We start from the raw sequence: 13,242 nt of genomic DNA, 5'->3' as shown, positions 1-13,242 counted from the left end.
GAAACATATTTGTACTTGTTATGTGAATGTAATTTTAATAGATGGTGGATGTACATTGAATTAATGTGTTACGGAAATAATGGAAGATGTGTTGGCATTGTCCACTAATTGTAATGATGGATTGTGATGTTATCTTGGGGTCCGTTTCTCGTCGTATTTGAGCCGGCAAAGCGTGGCGCTTGAGATAGGTTCCGCCTTCCTTCTGGAGTAGCGCCCGGTAAAGTATGTGGTATGTTGAGGTTCCGCGTTCCTTCCGGCTGGTGACCAGTAAAGCGTGAGGTTCCGTATTCCTTCCGGCTTGTGACCGATTAAGCGTGAGGTTCCGCATTCCTTCTAGCTTGTGACCAGTAAAGCGTGTGACTCATGGAGATGACTTGTGATTGGATCCAGTATTTGATATGAAATCAATTGAAAGAATGGAAATTGAAGTGGTAATTGGATTATGGATTGGTGATGGTGAACTAAATGAATTTGTTGTGACAATAAAGGTAAATTATGAGTATTGTTCTGTATAATAAATGAGAGATTGAATTGAAAGGGGTTTGTTAACCTTGTGTTACCTTGAAATGAAATTTGAAAGTGTAAATAACAGTGTGAATTGAGTATAGGAGAATTGTTAGTGAATCAAACAGGAAACTTGAACTTGAAGATATGGAGTTCTAAATAAATATAATGAGTAGACAGGAAGAATGAAAGAAAAAAAAAAAAAAGGAACATTAAAAATGGAAACTGAATGAGAAATATTTTGGGAATTGGTTAATAACTTTTTAATGATGTTGTTTTCTTAAATACGGTTATTTCACAAGGGTCTATGTTTTTCTAAGGTTAAGGGATGATTTTAATGGCTGAAGGTTTTTCTTGAAAATGTTTAAATAGTTTTTGAGAAAAAGGTACCTTATTTATGGTATTTTGAAATTATAAAATGCCATCCTACTATATGGTATCACCCTGCATGCATGATCATTTCTATCTGTGTGTTAGTTATTGATTGAGAACTATGAGACACCTACTGGGCATTAGTGCTCACCCCTGTTGTTTTTATCTTTTTACAGGAAGAAAGTGTGGATTTTGTGATTGAAGAGTCAAGAAGTCCATGTGTCTTTTACATGTAATTTCATTGTAAATATAATGGATTCTGTATTTGTATTTTATTTATTTGTAGCTTCACAGTAATAGATTGGCAGGTATTGTTGTCATTGTAGTATTCATTGAGAAAGGGAGAACATATGTCATTGTATTTCTATTACTCATGTGTAATAGATATTTGTATATGTAAATAAATAAATAAATAAATAAAAATGGACCTAATTTTAAGGCTTTGGTAATGTTTCCGAGTAATTAAAATTGGGGCGTGACATGTCACGATCCAAACCCGTCCCTATAGGTTTAGCACTGTAATCGGCCAGTAATCTTAGGATTACCAAAGGCCTCTAATTAGAATAACAAAATATAAAGAATTGCGGAAGCAAATATACAAATACAGTGTCTATAGAGCTGTGCAGACATATAAAGGACAATAAATGTAAAACTTAAATATATACATATGATGTCAAAATTACATAAGTCATGCATCACCATACAGATATTAGTAAAAGGGACTTAGCCTAGTGTACAGATAAACAAAAACAAAATAAGTCCTTAACACGATCCATGAAACTTGACTTCTTTAGACGGGAACCTCCCCGGGAGGCGCGAAGGTTGGCTGACAACAGACTTCCAGGAAGCCATCACTAAGCCTGGTCACACTCCTGATCACCTACATGCATAATATAAATAATGAGCGGAAGTCCAGTGAATAATAATAGAGTAAAGGGTTTAATGAATGATGTCCCATATCATATTCAAAGAGCAGAGTTTGGATTAGAAACAGGTTCATATTCTTATTTAGAGTTCAGATGCATGTACTTATTCAATTTCATAAATGATCATACGTAGTACACACATTAGCTCTAACAGATCAGATACAGAGCACTAAGGGTCTTACTTGACCAGTTCCATAAAGGAATCTCTGGTACCGGGAACAGATAACATACTTAAGCCACGGTATTGTTACCCCCGGGCGAGGGTCATAGGACCACAATATTATTATCCCCTGGCAAGGGCCTTGTGCTCATAGTTCATAGTATTGTTACCCCCAGGCAAGGGCCATATGCTAAGGATGCCACAAATACTATTCAATATATAGACAATCATTCATTGATATTTTTAGAAAACATATCATTTCTTGTCATATCATATAGGAAAATACTTAAACGTGAACATAGCTTTAGAAAGTTGTTACTTATAGATGGCTCAAATAGAAAAACAGATATAACAAACGGATCAAGCGATTTATGGTGCGTGACCTATACAAACACAGAACGGATACATATGTTGAAACACACACTCGAATAGTACTTAAATTATTTCATTTCGTTCTTAGTGTGTTTCTAAGTCTTATCCTCATTATTGTGTCTTAATTAGGACTTAAAAATGCTTAGGATGCAATGAGGATGTCAAAATGTGATTCAAAACACTTAGTCTAATTTGTTGAAAATAGGGTCTTCGCTCAAGCAGAGGTGCAAAAATGAGGGTGGTCGCTCGAGCGCAACTTCGGTCGCTCGAGCGCAACTTTGGTCACTCGAGCAATCTGTAAACTCTGCAAAAGTATTAGTTGCATGATTTTTTCTGCTCAATGGTCATTCGCGCAAGATTGAAAAAATAGTATCCTCGCTCGAGCGCAATTCTTGTCGCTCGAGTGGTCTGCAAAACTTGTAAATTTCTAAAAGCGTGAATTTTATGCTCAAGCTTAGACTTCTTCGCTCGAGCGGAGGTACAAAAATAAGTGTGGTCGCTCGAGCGACAGAACCTGCGCTCGAGTGACAAGAATTGATGTTCAAGCTTAGAAACTCAATTTCAAGTATGATGCAAAATCCTGTCGCTCGAGCGGAAATGCAAAATTCTGGAATTTCCAGATTGATGTTCAAGCTTCAAAACTCAATTTCAAACCAACAAAACACATCTTTTTGGGCCCAAAACTTGAGAAAACACTTATAAACTTACAAAACATCATGAATTAAAGATCATTACACAAAATCAAGGCCCAAAAGCATGCCAATTGTTCAAAATCAAACTTAGAATGTTGAAAACATAACATGCATGTAATTTTTTTGACTTCAAAGCTTTCAAAACATGAGCTATTGAAGTAATTTGGTATGAAACTTCATGAATTCTCAAAACAAAGGCAAGATGAACACATGCATGTTGGAATTCTTGAAAAACAACCTTAAATCATGATAAAATGAGCATGCATGCATAAATCATGTTAAAGTCTTCCATCTAAACATAATTCTCTTTGAATCATGTATAACGTAACTTAAACTCATAGAGTGTGAGTTAATTTCTTGCCTAAAGTTGACAATTCCCTTAGATTTTAGCTAGGCTTGAACAACTATCGCCAATTCCTTTCAATTCTTGATCAATCTTAGCAATTCTCCCTTAATCTTCTTGAATTTAATCTTTTTCCTTGGTCTCTCTCTCTTTCTCACATTTCCTAGCTCAAGGAATGAAGATGAAGTGGTGTATGAGAGACTCCTAGAGTTGTTTTGGCCTTATAAAGGCTACTTAGTGGGGCTTAATTAATTCTAGGCTTAAGTTAATTAATTTACATTATTTTATTCTAATTATTTGATTCTGAATCAAATTTAAATTAAACCTATCATAATTTTCTAAAAATTCTAAATAACACATAAACTAAGTCAATTTCATGTTCTGTGGCCAATAAGGCCTTCAATTTGCATAGCATATCAGTAATGCAGACATATATTCCTACCATGAACATATATTAATGCAAATAACACATAACGCATGAAATTAATACAGAATTTCATCGTAATTACTTATTAAGCATTCTTAATCATAGGTTATAGGCTAATCACAGGTCGGGATTGTTACATCATACTTTTGCAACTCCCTCTCCTGGGAGAGAGACGCGATCAGATGAAAATGAGTGAGGAGTGGTTCTGGAACTCCCTAGAAGTCGTCGGAGATCGCGTCGGAAATCACCCAGACTTCACATGTTTTCTTTGTTGTTTTTATAATTTTTTATAATCAGTTAGTTGAATTGTACTTACATTTAAATGGAGAGAGTCACTTATTTTAGGAGATGACTTCTCTCCGATCCACATAGTGGATTAGAATATATTGTTGGCTTCGTAGGCTCCACCACGGGTCTCATTTCGATAATCCGACTCGTTGAATATGTAGAACTCCTCGAGTACTTTATGCCTGCAAAAATCACTTTGATCAGATATCGGTAACCCCTTTGATCGGAACACATTTTTGTTAATAGTTAATTTTTAAAATTATATTTACCATTGACAAAAATATGTTCTGATCAAGAGGCTACCGATATCTGATCAATGTGATTTTTTGCAAGCATAAAATACTCGGTGAGTTCTACACATTGAACTGTTCGAATTATTAAAAAAAGACTCGTGGTGGATCCCATAGACCCAACAGTGGACCAGAGAGAAACCTCCCCTTATTTTATTTGATAATTTGTTATTAAATTGTGATAATATATATCAATGATAAAATAATAAACATTGTTATATTAAATTTTTAGTTGTAGCAAGTCTTTAACATCTTCCGTGGTTTTGGACTCTACTTATTTTCCTAGCAATTTCTTGTCGAGTCCAGTCAACCAAGTCTTGCGCCAATTAATATCATAAAAGAAATCAACTTATCATAAAAGAAATCAACTTCTGTTCATGGTCAAAAAGCCATCAAATAAGTGATACATCAAAAGTTTTTCAAAAATATTTCCAAACACAACCAAAAACTAAAAAAAGCTAACCTCATTAGCAAACCTTTTCAAGCCATCAGTGACTTCAATGACTTGTGTTTTACTCGTTTTCTTAACATCTTCCTACTTATTTTCCTAGCATTTTCCTACTTATTTTCTGCTTACTATAGCAACCACATGGCAGTTAATCATTGCTTTTTAAAGACCACAGTTGGCACTATCTTGTGATAATTACTAACAAATAATGTGTAACTTGTTGCTTATTTTTGTAATAAATATTACGCAATTTTTGTGAAGTTATGATAATTTATAGTTCATAATTAAAGTTACATATGTTTTTATCATAAAAAGTGTAACATTACCATAAATATATGTAATATTACTACAAAAATATGTAGTTTTATTTTTGAATTACAAATTGTCGTAATTCTACTAAAAAATTAACTAACATTTATCACGAAAATATATAAGATATATTACAAAAATACATGGATAAATTACACTTTACCCCCTTTATTTTTGGTCATTTTCCCACTTTGGCCCTTAAAGTTTATTTTTTCTCACTTTGACCCTTCATGTTTTAAGTTTTTTCCAATTTACTCCTAAATCTAATTTTTGTTAAAATTAAATAGAAAATGACACATTGACAGTCACGTGACATAAAAATATTTTGTTATATATAATTCACACATTTGACATAAACTCAAATATCAATATAATAATATATTTTTTATGTTATGTGATTGTTATCGTAACATTTTCTATTTAATTTTGAACATAAGTTAGTCTTAGGAGTGAAATAAGAAAAACTTAAACATAAATGGCCCAATTGAGAAAAAATGAACTTTAGGGGCCAATGTGGGAAAGTGATCAAACATAATGTAAAAGTTTTAGGTCCAAGTTCTCCCGAATCTAGGGTATGCCTAGGGCTGCAAATGAACCGAGTTGTTCATGAACAAGCTCGGCTCGGCTCGTTAAGGGCTCGGCTCGGCTCGGCTCGTTTAGTAAACGAGCCGAGCTCGAGCTCGCATAAGCTCGGCTCGTTAAGCTTGGCTCGTTTATCTTTATTTAAATTATATAATAAATATATTATTTATATATTAAATAATACATAAATACATTTTTTATATATTAAATAATATTAAAAAAAATTTATCGAGCCGAGCCGAGCCGAGCTTGTAACAAGCCCGCGGGGGACCTCGCTACAGCTCGGACTCGATTTCGTAGTCACGGTTCTAAGTCTGAACCAAAGAGTCCAAATCCGGCAAATCGTTTTGAGAAAACAGATTTTGAAAGAAGTGCCAAACATGGACTGCTTTGCCAGATACAGAGTCGCCACCTAAATGTTTTTTTTATGGGAAATTTAGGAAACCCTGACTCGGTGCCAAAGGCCACGTGTCCGTCATCACCAAAGTTGCCTCGGCTCGGGAACTTGGGTACGATTGGGGAAGGTCACTTCGTGAGCACCCCCGCTCGCCCGATCAAAGATCGGCCTCTACTAACCATGATATCTATTTTTGAAAACTTTGTGTGTTCTTATTCCGGTTATTAGCCTAGGTTACTATGTGATGCGCACAGCATACAAGTATAGACTGGATCGTCTGAATTGGCACAAAACATTTCATGCTTGTTTATTTGAAAGATGGTTCGCTACTCGCAAGTAGGCTTAAAACATTTGATGATTTATTCCAATTTAAGTAACCCAACCTTCACCCACGGGCATTCAGGCAGATATATCACATAAGCAATTAGTCCTCATGGTAAGCATGCTATCATGGCAGTTACTCACACGCATGCAAGGATGCTAAAGCATAAAACTTACCGAGTACTCCAAGCCAAAACAGAAGCTAATTAGAAATCCATGCATGATCCTAATTATACAGAAATGCCTAATGCGACACATGCAAAAGTGCAATTATAGCAGGCTCGGCTATTCTAGACATGGCATATGAAATGCTACAGCTAACATATATTCAACTTGGAATTGAAAATACAATGCAGTTAGTAGATGCGCCGAGCCCGGTGCATGCAAGACAGATGAAATGAATGCAAACATGCTATCATACTGTATGCTAATTGAAACATGCCCTAATCTAACCATCATAAGCGGGTAAATAAAAGGGAGAAAGACATGGGGTTGGAAGACATACATCACACACACGCACACTTATTACAACATTGCCCTCGCGCAGAGGGTCCGAATAAACAATATACAGTCCCGAATGAATAATTACAGTCCAAATATGAACAAAACCCTAATTAATTAACAAATTAAATTAGGAAAGCAATAAATTGGCGTGCAAGCCAGGGACTGCCTCAAATCTGCTCCGGATGATGAATGGTGCATGCTCGGGTTGCTTGGCTCGGAAATCCACTGCGATGCCCCAATTAGCCTCTGTTTATAATTATTCTTGGAATACGTGCTAAGCTCCGGAAGGCTGCTGACTCTTGATTTGCTGTAACAGAGAGCAAGAAAGGGACATAGCAATGTATTTCACAAATATATGCATACCTCGATCCTCGTGCCACCAATCACGCATACCGAGGCATGATGGCCGAGGAGTCGAATTGCACAACTCAATATAGGATGAATGCACATGAAAACACAACAAGACCTAACTCCATCATGGATGATCCGGAGTGTCGGTGACTGGGGAATTGAGACACGTTCCGTCACTCGGAGTACGAAACGTACCTCGTTTCCCGTGCCCGGGCTAACTCCTATCCCGAACACGATGCAAAATGCATGACATGCATGAAATGCAACTAAGATACAATCCTAACATACAGAATGCTATGGAAATGAGATGCCTCGAAATGCGTGCACACGGGCACGCAAACCGAGGAAATGACAGAATGCAATGTAATAACATGAAAACATGATATGGGCATATACCAACATGAGTGAGCCTCAGCCATACTCACATAAGATGCCGATGGTTGAAAATGAAGTGCCTCGAAATGCGTGCACACGGGCACGCAAACCGAGGCGATGATATACGCCATGCAAATGACATGAAAACATGATATGGACTTATACTAACATGAGTGAACCTCAGCCATACTCACATAAGATGCCGATGGTTGAAAATGAAGTGCCTCGAAATGCGTGCACACGGGCACGCAAACCGAGGCGATGACATACGCCATGCAAATGACATGAAAACATGATATGGACTTATACTAACATGAGTGAGCCTCAGCCACGCTCACATAGGATGCCGACGAATAAAAAAGAAGTGCCTCGAAATGCGTGCACACGGGCACGCAAACCGAGGCGATGGCAAAATGCGATGTAATGACATGAAAACATGATATGGGCTTATACCAACATGAGTGAGCCTCAGCCACACTCACATAGGATGCCGGTGGATGAAAATGAGGTGCCTCGAAATGCGTGCACACGGGCACGCAAACCGAGGCAATGGCATACGCAATGCAAATGACATGAAAACATGATATGGACTTATACCAACATGAGTGAGCCTCAGCCACACTCACATAGGATGCCGGTGGATGAAAATGAGGTGCCTCGAAATGCGTGCACACGGGCACGCAAACCGAGGCAATGGCATACGCAATGCAAATGACATGAAAACATGATATGGACTTATACCAACATGAGTGAGCCTCAGCCACACTCACATAGGATGCCGGTGGATGAAAATGAGGTGCCTCAAAATGCGTGCACACGGGCACGCAAACTGAGGCAATGGCATACGCAATGCAAATGACATGAAAACATGATATGGACTTATACCAACATGAGTGAGCCTCAGCCACACTCACATCGGATGCCGGCGGATAGAAATGAAGTGCCTCGAAATGCGTGCACGGGCACGCAAACCGAGACGATGATAAAATGTGATGGAATGACATGGAAATAAACAAATGGGCTTATACCAACATGAGTGAGCCTCAGCCACACTCACATAGGATGCCGGTGGATGAAAATGAAGTGTCTCGAAATGCGTGCACACGGGCACGCAAACCGAGGCGATGATAAAATGTGATGGAATGACATGGAAATGAACAAATGGGCTTATACCAACATGAGTGAGCCTCAGCCACACTCACATCGGATGCCGGCGGATAGAAATGAAGTGCCTCGAAATGCGTGCACACGGGCACGCAAACCGAGGCGATGGTATAATGTGATGAAATGACATGGAAATGACAAATGGGCTTATACCAACATGAGTGAACCTCAGCCACACTCACATCGGATGCCGACGGATAAAAATGAAGTGCCTCGAAATGCGTGCACACAGGCACGCAAATCGAGGCGATGGTATAATGTGATGAAATGACATGGAAATGACAAATGGGCTTATACCAACATGAGTGAACCTCAGCCACACTCACATCGGATGCCGGCGGATAAAAATGAAGTGCCTCGAAATGCGTGCACACGGGCACGCAAACCGAGGCGATGATAAAATGTGATGAAATGACATAAAATGGCATGCAATCATTCCAATGGAGTTTCAGCATTAAAATATGGGGGAAAACAGTCCCGAAATGAGGCGAAATGACATGAAATGCATGAAATTGTCCCGAAATGTGAATTTAGGCACCCGAAATGGCCTATAGCCATGCCAAACATGCACAACATGGACATGCAATGCAAATACAGAAGCTAGAAAGTCCCAAAAAAGGCACTTTCACAGTTATAAACATGGCCAAACAGCAAGCATAGATATGGCAAAAATGGCATACAAGAATAAGGGCCAAGAGAGGGGTAATGAAGCAAGTGATATAAGCAAAATCCAAATTGAAAAATTTCCTTCTACAACATTGAAGAGGGACCAAAAATATGAATATTTTCAGAACTGTAAAATGGCCAAAACAGTATACAAACATGATAGAAATGTGATGCAAAATAAGGCTCAAAAGTGGCTATAACATGAGGTATGCAAAATAATCACCAAACAGAAAAAAAATGTTAATGAAACATGAAGTATAGGCCAAAATAAGACTATCTCTAGGCCTGTAAAATGGCCCGAAACAAAAGCATGATAGGCTAACTAAACATGCAAGAAAACGGACCAAAAGTGAGATAAAACATGAAGTGGTATATAGAGGTCCCAAACTATGAAAGGACCTAAAAGAAACATGAAGAATGGACAAAAATAAGAACTTTTTCAGAACTGTAAAATGGCCAAAAACAAAAGCATGGTAGGCTGCCATTGCATGCAAGAATGGGGAATAAAAGAGAGATATAAAGGTAGGTATAACTGGGAAGTCCCAAATGGTGTTGAGCCCTTCTTCAATGTTGAAGAGGGGCTCAAAATAAGCCTAATATCAGTTTACAACATGCTCAAAAACAGATTATTCATGGGCCAAAAATAGCATGCAAAATCATGACATATAAGAGGATCAATGAAGCAAGTGTATCATGGAGGGCTCAAACAAGGTTGAGCCCTTAATGAAAAGTGAAGATGAGCTCAAAAGAGGCCCCTTTTCAATTAGGGCCGGAGCTTGAAACAAAAAGCCAGTGAGGCTTACAAATGGATCAAGAAAAGGGGTCAAAGAAGAGAAAGGTTACTCACCCTTGAAGACTAAGACTTTTGTTGCTTCTTGGATCAATTTGCAGCTACTTTTGCCTTTGAGAAGCTTTCCTTGTTGCTGGAAATGAGGTGGTGGTGGTAGAGCTTGGTGGTGTAGAGGAAATGGTGCTTAGGGACTTAGAGATTTTTCAAGAAATGGAAGGTATGGAAATGGCTTTGTGTATGGAAGCTTGAAGATGAAGTTTTCTAACCCCAACAAAGAATATAACTTGCTTGCTATATAGGCCAAAGAAGGGGTGTAAAGGTGGGGGAAAAGGAGAGCAAAATTCCCCCACAAAATATCCCCCGGATAAAGATCTTTTCTGGGGGATATTGCCCCACAACTGTAAAGTGCACAGTGCAAGGAATACGGCCGGCCTGTTACTTTTGCTGCAGGTGGCCGGCCGGCCACACCCCCTAGCCGGCCGACTAAGGGTCAAAAGGGTCAATCAGATTTTCTGGCCGGCCACCAATTGATGGTGTTCTCCTATGTGTGTACAACACAACCATGTGGTTAAAAGTCCAAGAAAGTGGGTCCAAGGGGTTCAACATTAGCTCGGAAAGAGGGGTTCAAAAGGGTCAATTTGAATTACTGGCCGGCCACCTCTTTTTAGGGTCCTCCCAAGTGTGTACATCACAAATATGTGGTTCAAAGTTCAAGAAAAAGGGTCCAAGGGGTTCAACATTAGCCCGGAAGTGCGAAAAACGGGCGCCGGAGGGCGTCGGAGGATGTATAACTGGTTGCTGCAACAATTACTGGCTTCCCACCCTTCAGTGACCTCCCCAGTGATAAAACAGAGGTACCTGTCAAAAATAAACGAAAACCGTTGCAAAACGAATGTTCTGGGGCCAAAACATGCAGTTCGGGGTCCCGAAAATGGGCTGTTAAGCACCGAAAGTGGCGTTCGGCCACGAAGTGGGTTTCTCAGACCCCAGTGTCCCTCAAAAGGGAGAAAATAGGAAGTATGCCAAAAACCAGAGCAATAGGAGATGGTTAAGCGGTCCCGAACCGAGGCACACGGCCTGACGGCTCCGAAAACCAGAAACCGGACTCCGAAATGGGAAAAATGGCCTACGGCCACCAAATGTAGCCTACGGACATTGAGAGATGGTCTACGGGACCTCTCCCTCCCCTCAGGAAAAGAAACAGAGAAAACCGAGTCTGGTTCGCAAACCGAGACAAGGCACAGAAGAGGGTTCGGAAGTCCGGAGGCAGGGCTCACGGCCGTGACTCTGAAGCTTCTGAACAAGCACATTATGCAACATCACCAAGCGCTCAATCGGTGACGTCTGAGTCTTAAGGTCGGTCAAAAATGGGGTGTCTACAGAGCTCGAGCCTAGTTCCTTATCGAGCCGAGCTCGAGCTCAATAAACAAGCTCGATAAGTAAACGAGCCGAGCTCGAGCTCAGCAAAGCTCGGCTCGGCTCGGTTCGTTTGCAGCCCTAGGTATGCCCAAACCAAACATGTCATTGGTGGACCCCACCTCCTATCCAATCCATTCCCATGGCCAAACAAACAAGCCCTTATTGTGTATTATTGCTAGTCTTTCCAAGACTTTTAGCACCTCTGCTGAGGGGGTAGTGTACCTGAATCAACTCAAGAACAATAGTGGATTAGATTTTTTGAATTGATTAATATTAGAGACTCCAAAAATTCTATTAAAATTTTTACCAAATGTCTCACATAGGTGTGGGACCCACACAATGTGAGTCTCATATAGGTCATACACCCATGTGAGACATTTGGTAAAACTTTTGATAGAATTTTTGAAATCTCTAGCATTTTTGTTTTGAATTTCGTCCAAATATTAAAACGTGACCTTATGATATCACAATTTTAAAATATTAGAACTTTTGATTATAAGAATTTTTAAAATTTCTTGTATTAAACCCTATGAATTAAATGACCAGATGATATACCTAGTCATTGGGAATGGGGCTAGAGAGAAATCTCCAGACCAAAATATCCAAAAAGAGTACCTTTTAGATTATCATCCCATGACAAAGGAAAGGTGATGCTATTTTGCCAAACAGTCAAAGGAGCTGCACCAACTGAAGGAGAAAATATTGGAACACTAGCCTCTAGATTTTGCAAGTGGCTTTTTACTAGAAGAATAGACTTAGTAAAGAAGCCACCACTCCCAACTTGAGCAATTCATTTCAATTCCATTGTTGTGCTTATGCTTCACAATACCCTTAAACATGAGAATTGCATTCTTTGCTTGGCTTTTCTCTATCACTATTTTCTTGATCTTCTGCATTTGTACTGTTCCAGTACACAGCCAATGCCTCAAACTCAATGATCAGAGCTCATTGTTGCTCCAATTGAAGAACAGCCTCACATTCAATTCAGCATTTTCTGTCAAGTAGCTAAATTGGACTAAACAAACGATTGTTGTGGTTGGATGGGGTGACTTGCGACAAAGCAGGTCATGTCACTGGTCTATATCTGAATTTGTCAAATGCAAAATGTTGCTGGGCAAATTCCAATTGAATTGTCATACATGACAAAGTTGGAAGGGCGCTGCTTGCTGCTCTGTTTATTTCTTTTTATTTTTTTTTCTTCATTAACAAAATGACATCATTTTGAATAATTGAAAGAAACTCCAAAGAATGAAACTCTAGAGGATCTGAACGCCTTCAATCCAATGGCTTCCAATTGCTTCTATCGAAGGACAAATCTGCGGTATTATAAATTTAAAAAATATATATATATATATATTCTAAAAATTAAAAAAACACATCTATAGGTTATAATTATTTTAGATAAAATTCACATTACACCAATTTTAAAGCTCACCATACAACTCAATTCAAGATAAATTTCAAAATATATTTTTATGATTCATAACATTTGTATTAATTGATTCCCTCACATTTCTAACCACAATACACTGAAATCATATG

The sequence above is a fragment of the Camellia sinensis genome, chromosome 10 (genome assembly GCF_055761805.1).
Source record: "Camellia sinensis isolate YWXY chromosome 10, ASM5576180v1, whole genome shotgun sequence".
Taxonomy (NCBI): Eukaryota; Viridiplantae; Streptophyta; class Magnoliopsida; order Ericales; family Theaceae; genus Camellia; species Camellia sinensis.
The sequence above is the reverse complement of the archived record's forward strand: the minus strand, read 5'-3'. Positions refer to the sequence as shown.